This window comes from Anabrus simplex, chromosome 5, assembly GCF_040414725.1.
Source record: "Anabrus simplex isolate iqAnaSimp1 chromosome 5, ASM4041472v1, whole genome shotgun sequence".
Taxonomy (NCBI): Eukaryota; Metazoa; Arthropoda; class Insecta; order Orthoptera; family Tettigoniidae; genus Anabrus; species Anabrus simplex.
The window spans coordinates 31,935,024-31,955,942 of record NC_090269.1 but is presented as its reverse complement, the minus strand read 5'-3'; positions in this window follow the sequence as shown (position 1 = coordinate 31,955,942).

Here is a 20,919-nt window from a genome sequence, read left to right as displayed (position 1 = left end):
ATGTGTCCTACCATTCTGTCCTTCTTTCTCGTCAAATTTAACCAAATTGCTCTCCTCTCACCAACTCGATGCAACATCTTTTCATTCGAGATTCGATCTGCCCATCTCACTTTCAGCATTCTTCTGTAACACCTCATTTCAGAAGCTTCTATTCTGTTTATTTCTGGGCTAGTTATCATCCATGTTTCATTTGCATAAAATGCCACGCTAAAGTCGAAAGTCTTCAAAACGTCCTTCTAATTCCTATTCGAAGCGAGCAAATGTATTTTCTTAAGAAAGACCTTCCTTGCTTGTGCTAGTCTGCATTTTATGTCGTCCTTACTTCTGCAGTCATTAGTAATATTCAGCAATATTCATTTATTTCCTTTAAGACTTTATTTCCCAATCTAAACGTCATTAGACCAGTGGGACTGTATGTAACCGAGTGCTGGCCAGTCACGAGGAGACACGAACAACAGCTGCATGTCATGGAGATGAAAATGCTTCGCTGGCCATTCGGACTCACTAGACTGGACCACATCTGAAATGAGGATGTTCGGATGATATTTACCGGGCGAATCGGCCTTGTGGTTAGTGGCGCGCAGCTGTGTGCTTGCATCCGGAAGGTAGTGGGTTCAAACCCCATTGTCGGCAGCCCTGAAGATGGTTTTCCGTGGTTTCCCATTTTCACACCAGGCTATACCTTAATTAAGACCACGGTCACTTCCTTCCCACTCCTAGCCCATTCCATCCCATCGTCGCCATAAGACCTATCTGTGTCGGTGCGACGTAAAACAAATTGTTTGCGATGGTACAGCCACGTACTACGCAAAAACGGTTCTTCAATATTGCGAGAAGGGTATTAAACTTGTGTCCTGAGGGCAGCATACCACGAGGGCGACCAAAGAAGTGCTGGCTCGGCACTTTGCGGGAGGACATGCATGTGGCGAAAGTTTCTCTTGAAGATGCACAAGACCGCATCTAGCAAGTAAAAAATAGCAGACCGTGCCATTAAGCGGGATAGATGCTAAGAAGAAGAACCATACTTCCTACAGTACGGTACGATTGGCTTCATTTTCCTTTGTACATTACCATAGGAATACGAACACGACGAAGATTGTTTTTATGGACTGCAAATCCATCGGTGATGGGGAGGCGTGATCGTTATGGGGGAACATGATGGATAGGAAGAGCATTGCCAGATACGTAGGACCGTACCTTAACTTGCGATATACATTTCTTGCTAGTGGTTTAAAGTCGCACTCACATATTGAAGGTTTTCGGGAAACGCAAGGATGGGAAATGGCTAGGATTGTGGAAGGAAGTGGCCATGGCCTTAAATAATGTACAGTATGGGCTGCCGACGGTGGGATTCGAACCCACCATCTCCGGCATTTAAGTACAAAGCTACGGGAACCAACCCACGGCCAACTCGCTTGGTAACAATAATAATAATAGCCGTCTTCTGTGGTGTAGTGGTTAGCGTGATTAGCTGCCAACCCCAGAGGCCCGGGTTCGATTCCCGGCTCAGCCACGAAATTCGAAAAGTGGTACGAGGGTTGGAACGGGATCCACTCAGCCTCGGGAAATCAACTGAGTAGAGGAGGGTTCGATTCCCATCTCAACCATCCTCGAAGTGGTTTTCCGTGGTTTCCCACTTCTCCTCCAGGCAAATGCCGGGATGGTACCTAACTTAAAAGGGCACGGCCGTTTCCTTCCAACTTCCTTGCCTATCCCTTCCAATTTTCCCATTCTCCCACAAGGCACCTACTCAGCATAGCAGAAGAGGCCTCCTGTGCAAGGTACTGGCCCTCCTCCCCTGGTGTATCTCTATACCCAGTGTCTCAGGCTCCAGTACACTGTCCATGAGGTGGTAGAGGTGAGATCACTCCGAGGGAAAAACCAACCCTGAAGGGTAAACGCATTAAGAAAGAAAGAAAGAAAGAAAGAGGAAGAATGAGAATCAGAATAAGAATAATTAGCGTTCTGTAAAGTAATATTACTGATGACTTATTCAAAAAGTAATTTGGAACTGAGTAAAATATTTCTCAAGCAACTGTAGTTCAGCCGAATTAATTTTTTACTTGTACTCTTCCCATCACTGCGTGTGGCGTTGTTTGACTTGGTTAATTCTAAAAGTACATTCTATTCGATAGTCACTCGACTGTGTTATCTGGAGATGCTTCTCTACCAGGTAATCATTCGTTTCTCAAGTGTGTAGAGCACAGGTGCAATTGAGAAATTGCTCATTGAGCTTATCTCGTAAGCCCGTAGCGATTAGTGATGAAATACTCCTACTATTAGCTTCTCTGCCTACTCGTCATGCATGAGGTGTCGTCATACCTCCATCCTGACGTATTCGATATAAAGATTCCTCTGGCAGTACAGTTTATTACAAACAAGAAGAGGGTCTCTCCCTAGAGTTAGGCAGCACTTTAAACATTTACCTTTAGTGTCATCTCCTGGAGATAAGCTGAACTCTATCCTAATACGCAGTTCTGAAGCCTACCGATAGATATCACTAGAAACAGGATTTTTAGGCACAAGTAAGTTAGAATGCAAACGTATTTAATCAAGGCGCAAGGATCTTCTACCGCATAACGGTTCTGCAGTGAGATTTGCGTTACTATTAGCGATATGAACTATCAGAACCCCTAAAATGTATGCAACTCGCCGACACAGCAGTAAGGTGGGTAGGTTATACTTGCGCCTGGTTCAAATACGTTTGCATTCTAACCTATTACGCCCTAAAAACATTTTTCCTAGATGTCACTTTGCCGTTTGAGGAAACTATGTTGGAACCTTCATTTAAGAGATGTGTAATATAATGAAATGTAATGTAAGGGTTGCTCCTACTTGTCCTTATTCAACCAAACGTAGGCCAGTCTGCTATTACAAAAGGGTCTGCCAGTTGCCTGCTAAAGACTGCTTAAACGCAGCTGGCGTTCTGGGGTAACGAGTAAAGTAGGCTTCTTCATCCTAAACTATGTGAACCCAGAAACATCGAAGGGCATCGAGAATATAATAGCGTTCCCTTAGAATGTAAAGTTGTGTTAAGCAGGACCTGTCTCAGTTGTAATGTAGAGATTTTATGAATTTATCTTGTATCATGTAGGTTTTATCATTTATTCAAGCAGCGAATGTAATCACCCTAATGGGTGCAGTGTCCTAAAATGGCTGCGATTGTTTAGTAGAGTATATGGTGGTAGATGAAGGCTCGTAGGTCTTGACAACTGGAAACTCAATTTTCCCTTGTAATTAATGAAGCTCTGAGAACATTTGGTTCATTATAAAGTTACGCATTTAGTTATCAATTGTTATTTAATGTGACTGATCACTCAGCATTGTTATCTAATATATTACGTTTGCAAACGTCAAGAGATAAAAAAGGGAAAGAAAAAAAGAGAGGAAAATATATTAGTGTTTTCCTTTTATGTGATCATTTTATTTGTCCAACCGTACGGTCCTGTCACCTCTTTCCCCACCACCTGCAGACCACAACAGCAATATTTGTATTGATGGACACAGGACGCCATTTAAACACAATAATTAGATTCATGATATAGGATATTTGTAACTTAATTGAAAAGCTATATTCCAAGTGTACAGCAATATTTAAAAGAATCAATTTTCCGTTAATCCTAGGCATTCCTTGAATCGTTGGATCTACCTGAATTTAGGGTTTTGGCCAGGGATTTAAGGCCAGATGCCCTTCTAGGCACAATGGAATTTTTCAGCCCTCCGGTAATTCTTAAATCTCTGGCAGTATCTGAAATCGAACCCGGGCCTCAGTGAACGAAAGCTAATAGCACTAACCGTTACGGTACGGAGCCGGAAATCTTATATAAAGAGGTGTGTATTGAAATAGACATAAAAACTGAGATCTCGAGTTAGAAGGATTAACCAGATGATGATGATGATGATGACGATCAACGTAAGTTAACAGAATACTGTCAAACACAAGATTCTTAATGAGCTGGAGTACAATGATACGGACTTCTCACATTTAAGCGCTTTTAAATATCACTGGCCTCAGTTGGTTTTGATTGCTCGAGATCAGAAGCTGGCGTGTTTGCCGCAATCAACATTGGGATTCATCTTAAGTAGGGTTCCATCCTCACAGATGTGCCCGTCGCCTATGAGCGTCAACTCGAAAGACCTGCAGCAGACCTTTCCGGAGACCTTATTACATTAGCTTCCCTCAGATGGGATCGAACCCACTATTTAGGAACGAAAATCTGAGGGCTAAAGCTTTTTGTGGATGATGTTCTACTGTGTAGATTTATAAGTAAGTCACAAGGTTGTGAGTGACTGCAAAAAGCACATCGGCAATGTTGTGAGATGGACAGCAGGCAATGGCATGATGATAAACGGGGTTAACATTCAGGTTGTGAGTTTCATTAATAGGAAAAGTCCCCTCAGATTAAATTACTGCATTTATGGGGTGACATTTTATTATGAGGATCACTGTAAGTACCTATTGTAGGTGTTACGTTAAGGAAATATCTTCATTTATTTTCAACTTGGTTTACGTCGCACCGACACTGATAGGTCTTATGGCGACGATGGGATAGGAAAGGCCTAGGAGTGGGAAGGAAGCGGCCGTTACCTTAATTAAGGTACAGCCCCAGCATTTGCCTGGTGGGAAATTGGGAAACAACGGAAAATCAAGGCTGTTGACAGTGGGGTTCGAACTCACTATCTCCCAGATGCAAGCTCACTTCTGCGCGCTCCTAACCGCACGGTCAACAAACCCAATCAAAGATCTTCGTCATCGGACTGTAAATAAAGTGTAGGCTCCAGATCTCTGGAGGGTATTTAGGGTACTAGTAAGGATGTAAAGGAGAAGGGATGTCTCTGGTATGACCCCATCTAGAGTATGGTTCCAATGTATGGGACCTTCACCAGGATTACATAATTCGACAACTGAAAAAAAATTCCAGAGAAAAGCAGCTCGATTTGTTCTGGATGATTTCCGAAAAACGAGTAGCGTTATGAAAATGTTGCTAAGTTTGGGCTGGGAAGACTTCGGAGAAAGGAGACGAACTGCTCGACTAAGTGGTGTGTTCGGAGCTGCCAGTGGAGAGATGGCGCGGATTGACGAATAAGTTTGAGTGGTGCTTTTTAAAAGTACGAAAGATCACAGTATGGAAATGAAGTTGGAATTCAAGAGGACAAATTCGGGTAAATGTTCGACAATAGGAGAGCCTCCGTGGCACTTGCGGCAGCGCGCCGACCTCTCACCGCTGGGTTTGGTGGTTTAAATCCCGGTCACTCCACGTGAGATTTGTGCCGGACAAAGCGGAAGCGGGAGTGGTTTCCCTCCAAGTACTCTGGTTTTCCCTGCCGTCTTTCATTCAGCCGACACTCTCCAATTTAATTCATTAATCATTGCACAGAGGTGCAACAGGCTTCGGCAGCCGGTACAGTTCCTATCCTCGCCACTAGATGGGGGCTTTTCATTCCATTCCCGACCTGGTCGAATGAGTGGAAACAGGCTGAGAAATTTTTCATTCGTTTATATGAAGAGTACTTAGGGGTTGAAATAATTTATCAAGGGAAATGTTCAATGTATTTCCAAATGCTTTGCAGTTATTTAAGAAAATTCTAGGTGAACAACAGACAGGGTATCTGCTACCTGGACGACCGCCCTATATTCAGATCAGTGGTGACTGATGATGATTGACGGTTGGCAGAACTTAAGATTATTTTAATGCCGCATTTTGTCATACAAGTAACTTTTAAACATAGGATTTATTAAACCAAATTCCAGGAGTATAAAGTGATACGCTACTACCGCACACAGTAGCGAGCTGTTCTCTGAGGAGGATCCAATTCTGATTTTTATGACAGCCTTCCTCGATAGACGTTGTTCTAGATTCTCCGGAGGATATCCTGTGATACATAATCTGAAGTCATAAGACACAAGTTATAGGTTTTGACAAATATAAACAGAGCCAGGCAGCTTTCAATATTTTATTTCCGCATTTCCTATTGCGTCAATATTCAGATATAGCTACAGCTACGTTAACTTGTGACACTTTTCACGTCAAGCTTCATATCCGTGGCCACATTTCGAAATTGGGATAATACAGGTCGGCTACTATTTTATTCTAGGAACTGTTATCATTGCAGTCATTACATTCCTCGTACGCAGGATCATGCATTTTTATACTTATAATTTTAATTGGAATATAAATAATATGTGTCTGCGCGTAGAAAAGCCGCTATGTGATAATATTTCAGCTTAGAATTCTGACCAGAAAGATTCTATCATCTAAGGTTCATTTTTGAATGAACTATGTCAACGAATTTTCGTTCTGTTATACATGTGCCGCGGGTCAGTATTCCTCCCCTCAACACTGTCACATAGCGGTATGTCGAGGCGCAAAGACGAGTGCGAACTATGTCGCACATGTGGATTTGGCCCTTTTTTACGACCGGATGTCCTTCCTGACACCAACCAATCTACAAGGATGTTATCACTATTGCGTGTTTCTGTGGTGGTTGTTAGTGTGGTGCGTTGTATAAATATGAAAAGGAAAGTGTTGAGACAAACAAAAATACCCAGTTCCCGAGCCAGAATAATTAATCAGACGCGATTAAAATCCCCGATCCAACTGGGAATCAAAACTGGGACCCTATGAACCGAAGGCCTCAACGCTGACCATGTAGCCAAAGAGTAGGACTAAAACGACGATCTGCTACATACTATTAATTGAACCTTTTTGTTAGTTTCTTACTTTGAAAGTGACACTTGTGACCAGAAATAATAATAATAATAATAATAATAATAATAATAATAATAATAATAATAATAATAATAATAATAATAATAATAATAATATGCTACTGACTTAACGTCGCACTAACATATCGATGGCTCTCTTTTAAAACCTCGTATGTCCAAATGTTTTTCGTATCCATTATATTCCTTACGACTAGTCACGCCTCCCGGTCGTATATGTACAGTATATGCAGTCCTTCACAATAATTTGCACCGGGCGAGTTGGCCATGCGGTTAAGAGCGCACAGCTGTGAGCTTGCATCCGGGAGATAGTGGGTTCGGACCCCACTGTCGGCAGTCTTGAAGATGGTTTTCAGTGGTTTCCCACTTTCACACCAGGCAAATGCTGGGGCTGTACCCTAATTAAGGCCACGGCCGCTTCCTTCCCATTCCTAGGCAATTACTATCCCATCGTCGCCGTAAGACCTACCTGTGTCGGTGCGACGTAAAACGAATAGCAAAAAATAACAATAATTTTCGTTGTGTTCATTTTCCTACGCTAATGTGTAAAGGAAAATGGACCTTACCATACCGCATTGTAGGGATGTTGTTTGCATGGCGAATTTACACACTGCTACAGTCTAATGCATAACAAAAGTTATTCTGATGGACTGCTTATATAAATATGTGACTGGGAGGCGTGACCAGTCTTAAGGAATATAATGGATAGGAAGAGCATTGGAGGTTTTAAAAGAAAGCCATCGATATCCAAGGTTTTCGTCGAGACAAGGATGAGAAATTGCTAGGATTGGTAAGGCAGCGGTCGCGGAATTAAGGTTCAGTCCAAGCATTTGCCTGGAGTGAAATGGGAAAACACGGAAAACCATCTTTAGGGCTGCCGATGGTGGTATTTGAACGCACCTTTCAACGAAATCAAGCTCACAGCTGCGCGACCCTAACCGCACGATCTCGATCGTTAACAATAATATGCTGAAAATATAAATATGAATCCTTGTTAAGGTTCATTAAATATTGTATATCTGGTTCAATACCAGTAGCCGGGCTGAGTGGCTCAGACGGTTAAGGCGCTGGCCTTCTAACCCCAACTTGGCAGGTTCGATCCTGCTCAGTCCGGTGGTATTTGAAGGTGCTCAAATACGACAGCCTCGTGTCGGTAGATTTACTGGCACATAAAAGAACTCTTGCGGGAATAAATTCCGGCACCTCGGCGTCTCCGAAGACCGTAAAAGTAGTTAGTGGGGCGTAAATCAAATAACATTATTATTATTATTATTATTATTATTATTATTATTATCAATACCAGTAAACTGAATTAGAGAAACGAGTCTTTATTTCCTTCTTGGTTAAATTCTGCTTATGCCCCTGCTCATCATTTACACTCTTTGATAATACAGTATGAGAGTATAGTGGTTTTTATGTCTCTAATAATTGTTTAGAACTGAGTTTGAAGAATTGCCATGAGACTCAATACAAAGCACTTCGCCAGTGCCCTCAGTGGTGCGTCAAAATACGAAAATTCGCTCACTTCTTTCCAAAATTACAAAATTACAATTACAAGAGGTACATCTTACCAGAAACAATAACACAAGCTGTCAGCATTAAGCCAGAAACTAAGTCATTTGGGATCTATGTCACAATATTCCAGCTGGTATAACACTACATATAGGACCAGGACAACTAACTCAATTTTAGCCACCTAATTGTTGAGTTCTTCAAAAAAAACTTCTTTTTTAAAATTATTATTATTATTAACATTACCAAATGGAGTGCCCACGCGTGTTAACGCGCTACGGCTATGGAGCCAAGTTCGGGAGGCGAGTGGGTTGGAACCCTGTACTGAGAGATGTAGGACCGGTTACTACGTATATTTCCGTTAGTTTGTTAGGCTGCCGGGCTGAGTGGCTCAGACGGTTAAGGCGCTGGCCTTCTGATCCCAACTTGGCAGGTTCGATCCTGGCTCAGTCCGGTGGTATTTAAAGGTGCTCAAATACGACAGCCCCGTCTCGGTAGATTTACTGGCACGTAAAAGAACTCCTGCGGGACTAAATTCCGACACCTCGGCGTCTCCGAAGACCTTAAAAAGTAGTTCGTGGGACGTAAAACAAATAACATTATTATTATTAGTTTGTTAGGCTGATGTAAAATTACACAATTTGATGATTCGGAGAGTAAAGCAGCGGGAAACCAAGTCACTCCACATTTCCGCAGTATGTCTCTTGGTGACATCAAAGCTTTCTATTAAAACTAAGTATGACGCTGTTGAGGATTTGACCAACCTTTCCGCAGAAGATTCATATACACAATATACTCTCTCCTTCCAGGGTGATTATCCATCCTAAGGACTTCTTTCCTTATCAGTACTGTCAAGCACATTCTAATCCTTGTCCTAAAATGTCCTGTTTTTTATAGTACCATATAACACCGTACCAAGCTGCCCGGTTGATCAATCCTTATCTGTAATTCAAAACGTGCTGAATATGATTACCGTAAAACAACGCCGGAAATGCTGCATCTCTCTGAGAAGTACAACCGTATTATCTTAATTCTACATCATAATGATGTATTGAATAGCGTGCCGCAAGGGAATACACTCCTTATCATTAAGATCGGAGACTGAGACCATATAATTTCCTCAGCATTTTTCGTTATTGTTATTATTATTATTATTATTATTATTATTATTATTATTATTATTATTATTATTATTACTTATATTATTAAGGGGATACATAGACGAAGCAGTCGAGGCTGGATTTTATCACATGACAGGACGTGGGTTTGACAGTCCGTCAGGAAGTGGAAAAGTTCAGATATACAATCACGTTTAGGCGGGTGAGTATTCACTGGGTAACGTACCTTCACATTCTACTACTGCAAAAAATGACCTACAGACACTCTGCCGTTCGAATTGCCCTCTAATAAGATTCGGGGAATCTCATTCTTTCTCTGGCGTTTGCTTCTTGGTTTAATTCTTTAATCTAGGTATAATCACTTAATTTCACATATACCATTACTAGTAATTTCCTTTATAATCTAGGCGTGGTAGCTTATGTCGATGAATTTTTATTCGAAGAACAGTGGTGTCTACACAAGGTAAATACTGGGCCTACACCGTAATTAGAACCACAGGTGCTTCCTTTCCAGTTATGCTCCTCTCCTATTCCATCACCACCTGAAATCTTTTGAGATGTAAATCCACTTGCAAAAGAAAATGGTGACGATACATATGGAATGTCATTTCCTCGCTGTTAGCTTATGAGAGGTACTTATCCCCCCCCCCCAATTAGTACTGGGACTGATGACATAAATATTATCATACATTCGACATAGATTTTATCATATCTTCAACGCAAAGAATAGCAGTATGGGTGTACATACTTTCAGGACATCCCTGAATACTCTCTATTTCTCCCCCAAGCTTCTAACTCTTCACTGATGTAAACAGTTTCTTCCCCTCGGTACCAATGCAGTGCTGGCTAACATGGAACATTAACGAAGTTCTTGAATGATATTGGAATAAAACTGAATACGATGGAACTTCAGCTGTAATCAATGTTTATCGTACCAATTTTATCTGCCCATAGCGGTAATCACAGGTGTTTATGAGTCTAGATAGACATAGCTATCTTATGAATAATTATTGTGTGGTTATATTGTGTATTACCTATTATTATTACTATTAAGACAAGAGTCTGAATCCTTGGCTGAATGATTCAGAGGGTGCTGGGTTCGATTCCCAACCGGGTCGGCGATTGTAAGTGTGTGTGATTAATTCTTTTGGCTCGGGGACTGGTTGTTCGTGTTTGTCTCAACAATCTCCTCTTCATATTCAGGGAACACACCACATTACCAACCACCACAGAAACACCCAATTATGATTAGATCCTTCCACATAGGGTTGCCGTCAGGTAGGGCATCCGGCCGTAAAACAGGGCCAAATCCATATATTTGTGACTCTGTTCGCATCTACCAAGCCGCAAGGTGTGTGATAAAGCGGTAGGAAAAGGAGAAGATAAGATAATGCCCATCTCCCACAATCTCGGAAACAATAGATCCGGGAGAGGCTATTGTTTATTGTAATCTTACTTTTCGATACATGCAGTTCACAAAAATTGACATCCTTTAGCATAATTGGATAAAATGCAGTAAGAGCACAAATAAAGAATAAGATGTTGAGAAAACATCATCAACATAACTTCAACATTTGTAAGACATGCTTATAGAGGTCCATCAGGGACCCTGAAAACATGACCTCCCCCTCTAAAGAATTCACTACAGTAGGCATCCTCAGTCCCTCCATACTCGTGAAATGAATATTACTACGATATTCTACAACTTATTTGCTCTACATTTCAACGGACGCACATTGTTTAGTTTGCCTTATGCACAATTCTGTTACTAGCCAGCATGTATCTATTCTTTTTCTTCCACCAATTTACTCCCCAATGTGTCTCTAATAATGATGAATAATTTTGCAATATTCTTCCCGGTTGCATCCCTTCTCTGTTCAGCAACTTTGCAATCGCGGCCAGTAATGGAGATGAACTTACTTTCAGGAGACACTAAAGGACACACTTTATCTCAGAGTAGTCATGGTCACTTGCCATACGCCATAGACAGCGCTACTAAAAGGAAAGAACAGAATTAACGACCCTACATATAATTAATTCTAATGATGAAGTCAGCATACACGCCCAGCCTCCGAGCCATCGGAATTAACCCATGAAGTTTGAAATCCCCGACTCGGCCTGGAATCGAATCCGGGACTCTCTGCACCAAAGGCCAGCACGCTAACCATTTAGCCATGGAGCCCGACATTCTTCTTCTTGCTATTTGCTTTATGTCGCACTGACACAGATATGGCTTATGGCGACGATGGGATAGGAAAGGCCAAGGAATGGGAAGGAATTGGCCGTGGCCTTAATTAAGGTACAGCCCCAGCATTTGCATGGTGTGAAAATAGGAAACCACGGAAAACCATCTTCAGGGCTGCCGACAGTGGGGTTCAAACCCACTATCTCCCGGATGCAAGTTCACAGCCGCGCGCCCCTAACCGCACGGCCAACTCGCCCGGTGAGCCGGATATTTAGATGGGTATCTTAAACCGTTTTCTTTTCTTCCAAATATGAGGTGCCACGAAGTCGTAAGATATGAAGTTTTAAGTCTAATGAAAGTACATGTAGGGGACAGAAAAAATAAATTCCGGAAGTTAGTAAGAATTCAGGGGCGTAACCAACGAGGGGTTACTGGAGTTAGAACAAACACCCCGCCACCTTGGAATTTTTACAAAAACAAAATAAACAGAAACTAACAGATCTGTTGAATCTATTTTCTAAGAAGCCTCAAAATTTGGATGTTAGCTTGTAAATTGAACATACCGTTTGCTGTAAAAACGTTGTCTTTGATCGTATTGTTCTTGTTGTACATTTTAATATAAGATTTTATAGAGCACTGCATTCCGAATATCAACACAATTCACTTTTATCAGTGTCCTTATGTTGAGAACCATGCTGCGCGCAAAACACATTGTGTTCTATCATCATTTTGTTACTATAACACCCTAACCCTCTGCCTCATCGGCCGATCCTGGCTACGTTACTGTAAGAATTGCTGTCTGTTCCGTTATAGAATACCGTAGTTAAAATATGCATCAAAAGCACGAACATCCACCCCTAGTATACTGGGAGGTGATGGTCTCTTCACACATACTTAACACGCATTTCTCTGTAATACATTGCCACGTTTCTGCTGTAGTTACCACCACCCGGCTGGCCGTTTAGCGTGGCATCAAGTTAACTGAGTTTGGAGCATGGCGGGGATCCCCCGGGACAGAACTCCCTTTCCCTTCCCCACCCCTGGCCAATCGATGTCTGTCCGCGTCTCCAGGGGGCACTGCGAGCGGGCGAGGAACATAAAACAATATGGCGCCCTCCATACGCTGTTTTAAACTGATTGAGGCGAAGGAATGACCCTAATGAAACCGGGCAGGGACGTACACAGACCTCCAGGGGCCAGCTCTCATAAATTTATTTGGACCTTCCAAGTCCAGTGTATGTGATCAAGTTGGCAATAGGGTAGCAATAAACGGAGTCGCCTTCCTTCTCAAGGAACATACTACTAACTTCTTGGGGTCCTCTATATATCACGCTGTAGTTGACTTTTTGAGCTCATAAAAGACAAATAAGATAGAAGATTGGGAGGAACAACACAGACTGCCGGTCATTGCCATCCTGTGGCCTGCGGTTGTACGACAACAGATACGCATTAGATCGCATTACACTCCCCACTGCTGCCTGGGATAGGAAAGCAGGGTGCTTTGTTCACTGCCCGGCTCGTGCATACATAACACGCACGTTTCATGACAGGCAACGGAACTGTCTGGGGATGGAAAAACGAAAACCACCCAAAGTATAGAGCGGTTCAAAACAGGACGTCCACTTATTTGGCACTAAAAATGTTACGAAGGGACTTTATAAATAATTTCAATGTAGTTGGAAATTTATCAAAAGTCTCTCTTGTTAACTTATTCCAATCCATAACTCCTCTTCCTATTAGCAAGTATTTGCCTCAATTTATCCTCTTGAATTCCAATTTTATCTTCGTTTTATGATCTTCACAACTTTTAAACACTTCTCTCCCATGAAAACTAGATACATTCCACTTAGTCGAGCAGCTCGTCCCCTTACTTCGAAGTCTTCCCAGCCCGAACTTTGAAACGTTTCCATAACGCTACTCTTTTCTTGAAATCACCAAGAACAATTCGAGCTGCTTTTCTTTGGATTTTTTTTTCCAGTTCTCAAATCAAGTAATCCTGGTGAGGGTCCAATACACTGGAACCATACTCTAGTCAATTTCTTACCAAAGACTTACATATCCTCTCCTTTACATCCTTCCTAGAACACCGAAGTAGCTTAACCCTCATAACTATGTGAAGAGATCTGCAACCTTTATTTAAAATCCTGTTTATGTGATTACTGATATGAAGATCTTACCTTATGATAACACCATCTAGGTGATCTCCATAAGGAATTAAAACGCAGTAATTAAAGCTGAGAGGACTTTTCCTATTAGTGAAACTCACAACCTCACTTTTAGCCACGTTTATCATCATACCATCGCCTGCTGTCCATCTCACTACATAGTCGATGTCTTTTTGCAGTTGCTCACGATCTTGTAACATTTCTCTATTTCTCCTTTTCTCCAGATGCATTTATTTTCGAATCCAGTAATTATCGAAGCATATGCGAGATTTTCGTACCTAGTTTACTTTTATGTAATACGGTTGTTATCCCCCCGGCCTTGTGAACCATAGAACCATCTGTCAGGTTACCACGCATTCGCCCATCCCCTCAGTGCAGGATTTGCTTGTGTCACCACATGTGGTATGTCAACTAACGCATTTCTTGGGCTGGTGGTTACACCTACAGTACACGACATCAGTGTAACCCCCAAGGCTATATACACGCACATTTCTTCTCCGGTCTTGAGAGTGGCACTATATAGCACCGAGGAACGTCCCAAGCGGAAATTTTTGAGGTATTACGAAAGTCAATTACGGAGTACTTATGTAGAATATGAGCAGTACTGGCGATTGGGAATTCGAAGTGAGAGAGGAAATGCATAGACAACATAAAGTTCTTGGGGATATAGTGCGGGGTGAAAAACAAAATTGAAAACAATAGCTACAAAATGGCACAAGTTTTATGCTCTCTGAGCGAATTTCGAGAGAGAAATAAAGGTTGACAGTCAACAACTTAACTGTGGTAATGACAGCATTTTTTAAAAATTAGATTTTGATTCAATTCTATACAATAAAACTTTCACCAAATTAACAGTTACACATGTAATTCAGTTCTTTTTCCGGTTTGAATCATGCTGTTGTTTTCCGTACATCCCGCACATTTGACCGACTTTTCGAATACATTGCAGTATTCTTTGTCAAAGCGACTGAAATACCCCTACTCGATCCGAGATAATCAGTCTCCCAGGCAGCAAATCAACTCTGATCAAATAGGGGTATTTCAGTCGCCTTCACACAGAATACTGCATTGTATTCGAAACGTCGGCAAAGTGTACGAAATATACAGAAAACAACAACACGGTTCAACGCGAAAGAAGAACTGAATAACTCTACATACCATGGAAGCTTCACATCTAAAATTACACATGTATTACAATTAAATAGAAGTATAGCGTGATTATACAAAAAAGAAGCCATTTCATATTTAACTACACACGAAGAAAGTAAGACTCTAGATAGAACTACACAAACACATTGACTGAGGGAGACTGCCAGACTGAGGAATGAGTGCGGTAAGGGGGTGAATCACACCACATTTCCATGCCCTTGGAAAATATATACACCTGCTTCCCTTCCTCACAACATATGCTTGAAGTGCAAAAACTATCTGATGGCACAAACCTGCGCGAAGCCCTGAGCTTGGAGGGGAAATTTGGGGGAAGGAATGTAGTGGAGGGGGTAACTACCGCTGAGTTATTTGGGAGCGAAATTAAGACTTGTTACCCTAACGTAGTCACCAGGAGCCGATGTGAACACTTCGACAGCAAATACAGTCGGCGTCAACTCAAGTCCTAGTGGTGCCTTTGATGTTATACCGCTAATCAACTGAAGGAAAATATCCTTCCGTGTGTGAACACTTCCCTTCTTCCCACCCTCTCAATCGCGGTTGCCGTCCTGAATGTGGCGGGTAATGTAAAGGGCGTTTATGACATACATAAAATCAAAGGGACCGCTTAGAACTTGAGTTTACTCTGAGTATAGAGAACGTTCTTCCCCTCTCAATCATGCTGCAACGTATGGACTTGTCCGCATACAAAACTCATTTATTGCGCAACTTAGGGTTTGTAACATCAGATAGTATTCGCGCTTATACACTCTGCTGCGCCGGCCTTCACGAGTCTCTACGAATCTCTTAGCTGCGTCGAGTGACATTTTGAGCGTATTTCCGCTAAGTAATTTTTTTAACATTTAAGGTATTTCTATAAATCGCTTTCATTTTATAATTGATAGTTTTAGATGGCTGAAATTGTACTGCCAAATATCGGGGCTGTACCTTAATTTAGGATACGGTCGCTACCTACCGAGTTCTATGAATGTTTTATATCTCAAATCACCGAAACGTAAAGTATAATGTTGAAAGTGCATTGTTAAACTCATAGCAAAATAAAGAAACAATAATAAGTTTATATTTTCTCCGCAACTAAAATCACTCAAGTGCGCTGTACACTTGCTACATCTCTTCTTCTTATAATTAATATAATAGTTTACGAATTCTTATTAATTAATTAATTAATTAATTAATTAATTTATTTATTTATTTATTTATTTATTTATTCATTCATTCAGAGGGTCCCGGGTTCGATTCCCGGCCGGGTCGGGGATTTTAACCTCGTGTTGTCTTCATCATCATTTCATCCTCATCACGACGTGCAGGTCGCCTACAGGAGTCAAATAGAAAGACCTGCACCTGGCGAGCCGAACCCGTCCTGCGATATCTCGACACTAAAAGCCATACGACATTTCATTTCATTGTTTCAGAAACGTTTTAAAAATGTGTAAACAGAAGAATATATCCAAGTGTATCTAATAATCTTTCCCAGAAAGGAGACATTATCCTAAAGTGGTATTCATGAAGAGATTTTGGGAAGATAGGAAGGCGAAAATCGTTAGGCCAACGAACAAGTTCAAACACGCTCATTGAAGGGGCATAACGAAGAAAGAAAAGAAAATCAGGTATAAAACTCAGTTTCATACACGATAAAATAGGCCACTCTCCCTCATAAAACGGATGACGAGGTCTGCTAAACAAACACATCGACGTCCACACTAAGAAGAGATTTATAACAAACATATTTTGTACGGAGTGTCTTGAATACAGGTGTGAAACCTGAAGGTTAATGAAACAGGTGAAATCTCGTCTCGGGGCAGCGAAAATATCGTTTTGGAGGAGAACTATAAGAACTAACTGGACTGAAAGGAAAATCGATGAGATGGTTTTGCAGGAAATAGTGGAGGGGAGGCAGCTACTTAAAGTGATAGAAAGACGCATGGAAATTTACTTAGGCCGGATATTTTTCTGCAAAACATTTTTGAAGGCAAGAAGGCAAGATGTACCACTACGATGAATAAATTATTAATAATTTAATATCTCAGGCAAAAATACAATTTGTATAAAATATAAAGCAATGCCTTAAAGAAGAAAAACTTCATCTAGCTCTTTACCAGGTGATAGTCTCCCGAGAATGGATGTGACATTCCCACGCTGCAGAGCTGCACTGAGTGAGGAAAATAGTTGATCTTGTATCGCCGTAAATCCGAGCAATCCGTTGGCTAACCTCGTTAATAAAATTGAGTTCATCATTGCTCCAGCTATCACTGGATTCAATGGATACTAGCACGAACAAGAATTTGTTCAAAAATCACTGTATTTTCTTCTTTTAGCATTATTGCTATTCGCGGCTACACCTCCAGCACTCATTGATGAAAGGGGACGATTGAACTGGGAGAATGTGTCGGCACAAAAGAGATCTATCTCCTTACCATGGCACAAGTGTCATTTCGTCTGGCCTTTTAATGTCTGAACGGCAGCTTTCTACTGAAACCCAAGATGACATTGGTAGTGGAGGGACGGATGTGTGCCTTTACTTTTCACACAGGAAAGGCCATGAAGGCTACGTCAATCAACATAAGCACCACAAGCTGAGCACCGGCGAGGCTCGTAAGCAGCTGTTCCCAAACGTAAAGCCACAGCAATACGGAAACTCTCATTGGAAAGATGGAGACCAAGAGAATGCGAAAGTAATATTTGGAGCCATGCATCAGATTCAGGAGAAGCAGCGGGGAGCCTGGCTTTGTCTTGAAGGCTACAAGTTGACTGATGCAAATGAGGTTGGGAAACAACAGTCTATCGCACTAAGTTATCAAAATAATAGCTGTATCAATCTAAATCCGTGTTACTCTGTGACGTGCTGGTTTATCGTCGCCGAAGATTTTCGATGACGCAAAGGTGAGAAAGAGCTAGAACTGGGGAGGTAGTAGCCGTAACATTAATTAAGTTACGGCCCCAGAATCTTCCTGCAGTGTAATGTGTACGATTTGTATGTAAAAACATTAACGAGCGATTAAATTACTCTAAGAAATGATATTGTCCTACTCACGTTAAACCTCCAGTGAGCAAAATGGTGTTTGTATTTCTTGTTTCTTTCTACTTTGTGGAATCTCCCGTTTAGTAAACTAATATCCCTTCCTCCTTACTCTATCACTTGAGACAATATACAGTCAATACAACCAACATAGAGCGGTTCTCTGGCCCAGGGCAAGTAGGAAATTGCTCCAGAGGGAGAGAAGAGACAGAAGATAAACAAACTATAAGAACCAGGGGCGCAAGACCATAACTTTCAGATTACAAGTTTCTTTCTCTGGGGTGAATTCTTACTCACCAACTATGCCTATGCCTCACTGTATGTAAAATTTTCTTAAAATAATACGATTGAATTGGAAGAAATGTTTCAGATACCATGAAGAACTGAAGATCCAGAACAGCTATCAAATAAGAAATATTTACGAGAATCAAATAATCCTGCTGTTTCACCGAACAGGTCTGTGGCTTGCCAACGTGGCTCCTGCCCGCACAGTTGAGCAGAAAAATAGCATTAGAGCGTCCTGGTCAGATGACCGCCTACTGAGCCGCATTGCTTAGTTCCTCTGAGAGGGGCTGTTATATCTTACGTGAGACTGAATTAATTGGGTTGCTATCACGAGTGTGTCCTACTTCTTGGATGAATGGTCAGCGTTGAGACCCTCGGTTCATAGGGGTTCCGTGTTCGATTCCCGACCGGGTCGGGGATTTTAATCGTTCCTGATTATTCTGTCTCGGAGACTGGGTGTTTATGTTTGTCCCAACACTTTCCTCTTCATATTCAAAAACACACTATACTACTAAACACCACAGAAACACCCAATAGTGATTACGTTCCTCCATATAGTGTTGGCGTCAGGAAGGGCATCCGGACGTAAAATAGGACCGAATTCATATGTCGCACCTGCGACCCCACATATGTGGTAAAAGCGGCAGAAGAAGAAGAATAAGATATCATGAGTCTGATTGAAGCACGCTCATGTTGTATGTGTATTAGTAGGCCATCTGCGTGGCAGGTGATGAGGATCAATATTCCCCTATTAAACACACGATATTACTTATTCCCTTTCGATCAGAAACTTTTGGGAATTTTTTAAACTGTCTGCATGCTAACTTAAAGCTTACTAGGAATTGTAGTCTTTGAGAACGTTTTAGTTCATTTCTTTAGAATTCCTCTAGCCCGTTCCGAATCGAACTCCCTAATAGTGAAATCATGATTCTAAACGTATGTTAAATTAGAAACAAAAAGAAAACTATAAACTTAATTGTATGAATTTGGGAAACTTAATTTCAGATTTTTCAGAAAATTCCTCCAGTGAGACTTACTGTATGGGAATTTTGTAGAGTAGGGGTGTATCTATGTATACTTGCAATTTTCTAGTTTTGAGATAATTTATCTGGTCGGAGGACAGAGTAACCGGCTATTTTATGGTTTCTCATAGTTTCCCATTTTCACACCAGGCAAATGCCGGGGCTGTACTTTAATTAAGGCCACGACTGCTTCCTTCCCGTTCCTTACCCTTTCCTTTTCCATAAGACCTATCTGTGTCGGTGCGACGTAAAGCAAATTGTAAAAACAAAAACAGAAATATAATTTTAATATAACTACATCTTTCTTTCTTTCTTTCTTGATCCCTTTACCATCCAGGGTTGGTTTCTCTCTCGGAATCAACGAGAGATCCCACCTGTAGCTGTCCTGGAGAGTAGGATCAGTAACTCGTCCAGGTGGCCTTGTGACCTGACAAGGCTAAAGCGGGGCCTTGTGATGGGAGGAAGGGGGGGGGGGATCGGAAGGAATAGGCAAGGAAGAGAGAAGGAAGCGGCCGTGGCCTTAAGTTAGGTACCATCCAGATATTTGCCTCGTGGAGAAGTGGGAAACCACGGAAACCACTACGAGAATGGCTGAGGTAGGAATAGAAACCTTCTGTACTCACTTGACCTCAGGAGGGTAAGTGAACCCCGTTCCAGTCCTCGTACTACTTCTCAAATTTTGTGGCAGGGCCAGGAAACGAACCCGAGCCTCCGGGGCGGCAGCTAATCACACTAACCACTACACCACAGTGGCGGACCTTCTATTTAATGACGAAATAATTTATTTTTTTTGCTATTGGCTTTACGTCGCACCGACACAGATATGTCTTATGGCGACGATGGGACAGGAAAGGGCTCGGACTGAAAAGGAAGCGGCCGTGGCCTTAATTAAGGTACAGCCCCAGCATTTGCCTGGTGTGAAAATGGGACACCACGGAAAACCATCTTCAGGGCTGCCGACAGTGGGGTTCGAACCTACTATCTCCCGAATACTGGATACTGGCCGCACTTAAGCGACTGCAGCTATCGAGCTCGGTGAAATAAATTTTCCTTAAAGTGGTGTCAAAACCGCTTTCCCTATCTCATAAGACATTTCCCGTGTATAGCGCTGTTCCGTCTCTTTCGTGCTTAGGCCACAGACTCATGAGGAGCGTATCGACCGGGTTTTATTCTTCTTCCTCTTCTTCTTCTTATTATCATTATCATCATTATGGTAGGTTCGAATCCGACTGTCGGAAGCAATGAAGATGGTTTTCGAGGTTTTCCCATTTTCACATCAGGTAAATACTGGCGCTGTACCTTAATTAAGGTCACGGGCACTACCTTCCCTATCTTAGCTGTTTCCTATCCTTACGTCGCCCGAAACCTTCAATGTGTTTTTACGACGTTAACCACTAGCAAAACAAATCTATATATTAAAAAAGTTTACTAAAAACAGATTCGTCCAGTCCGTCCGGCCGTTCTACTGCACCGGTTTGCTTTATTCCTTTTTATTCTCTCCAGAATTACCTGTCGGTGAATCCTCAGACATTGACAGGTCTATATGTTCCGACAACTTTGAGCGATCCTAAAATCAAATCACTAAATGATCACTCCAACAACTGCAGGCGAAGGCTTACCCTAACCCGCAATACATTCTGTACTCAGCAGGTTGCTAAGGGATGAACACTTTCATTAATATTCTGATATATGCGACTTTTATCCTTGGTAATGTGATTGCAT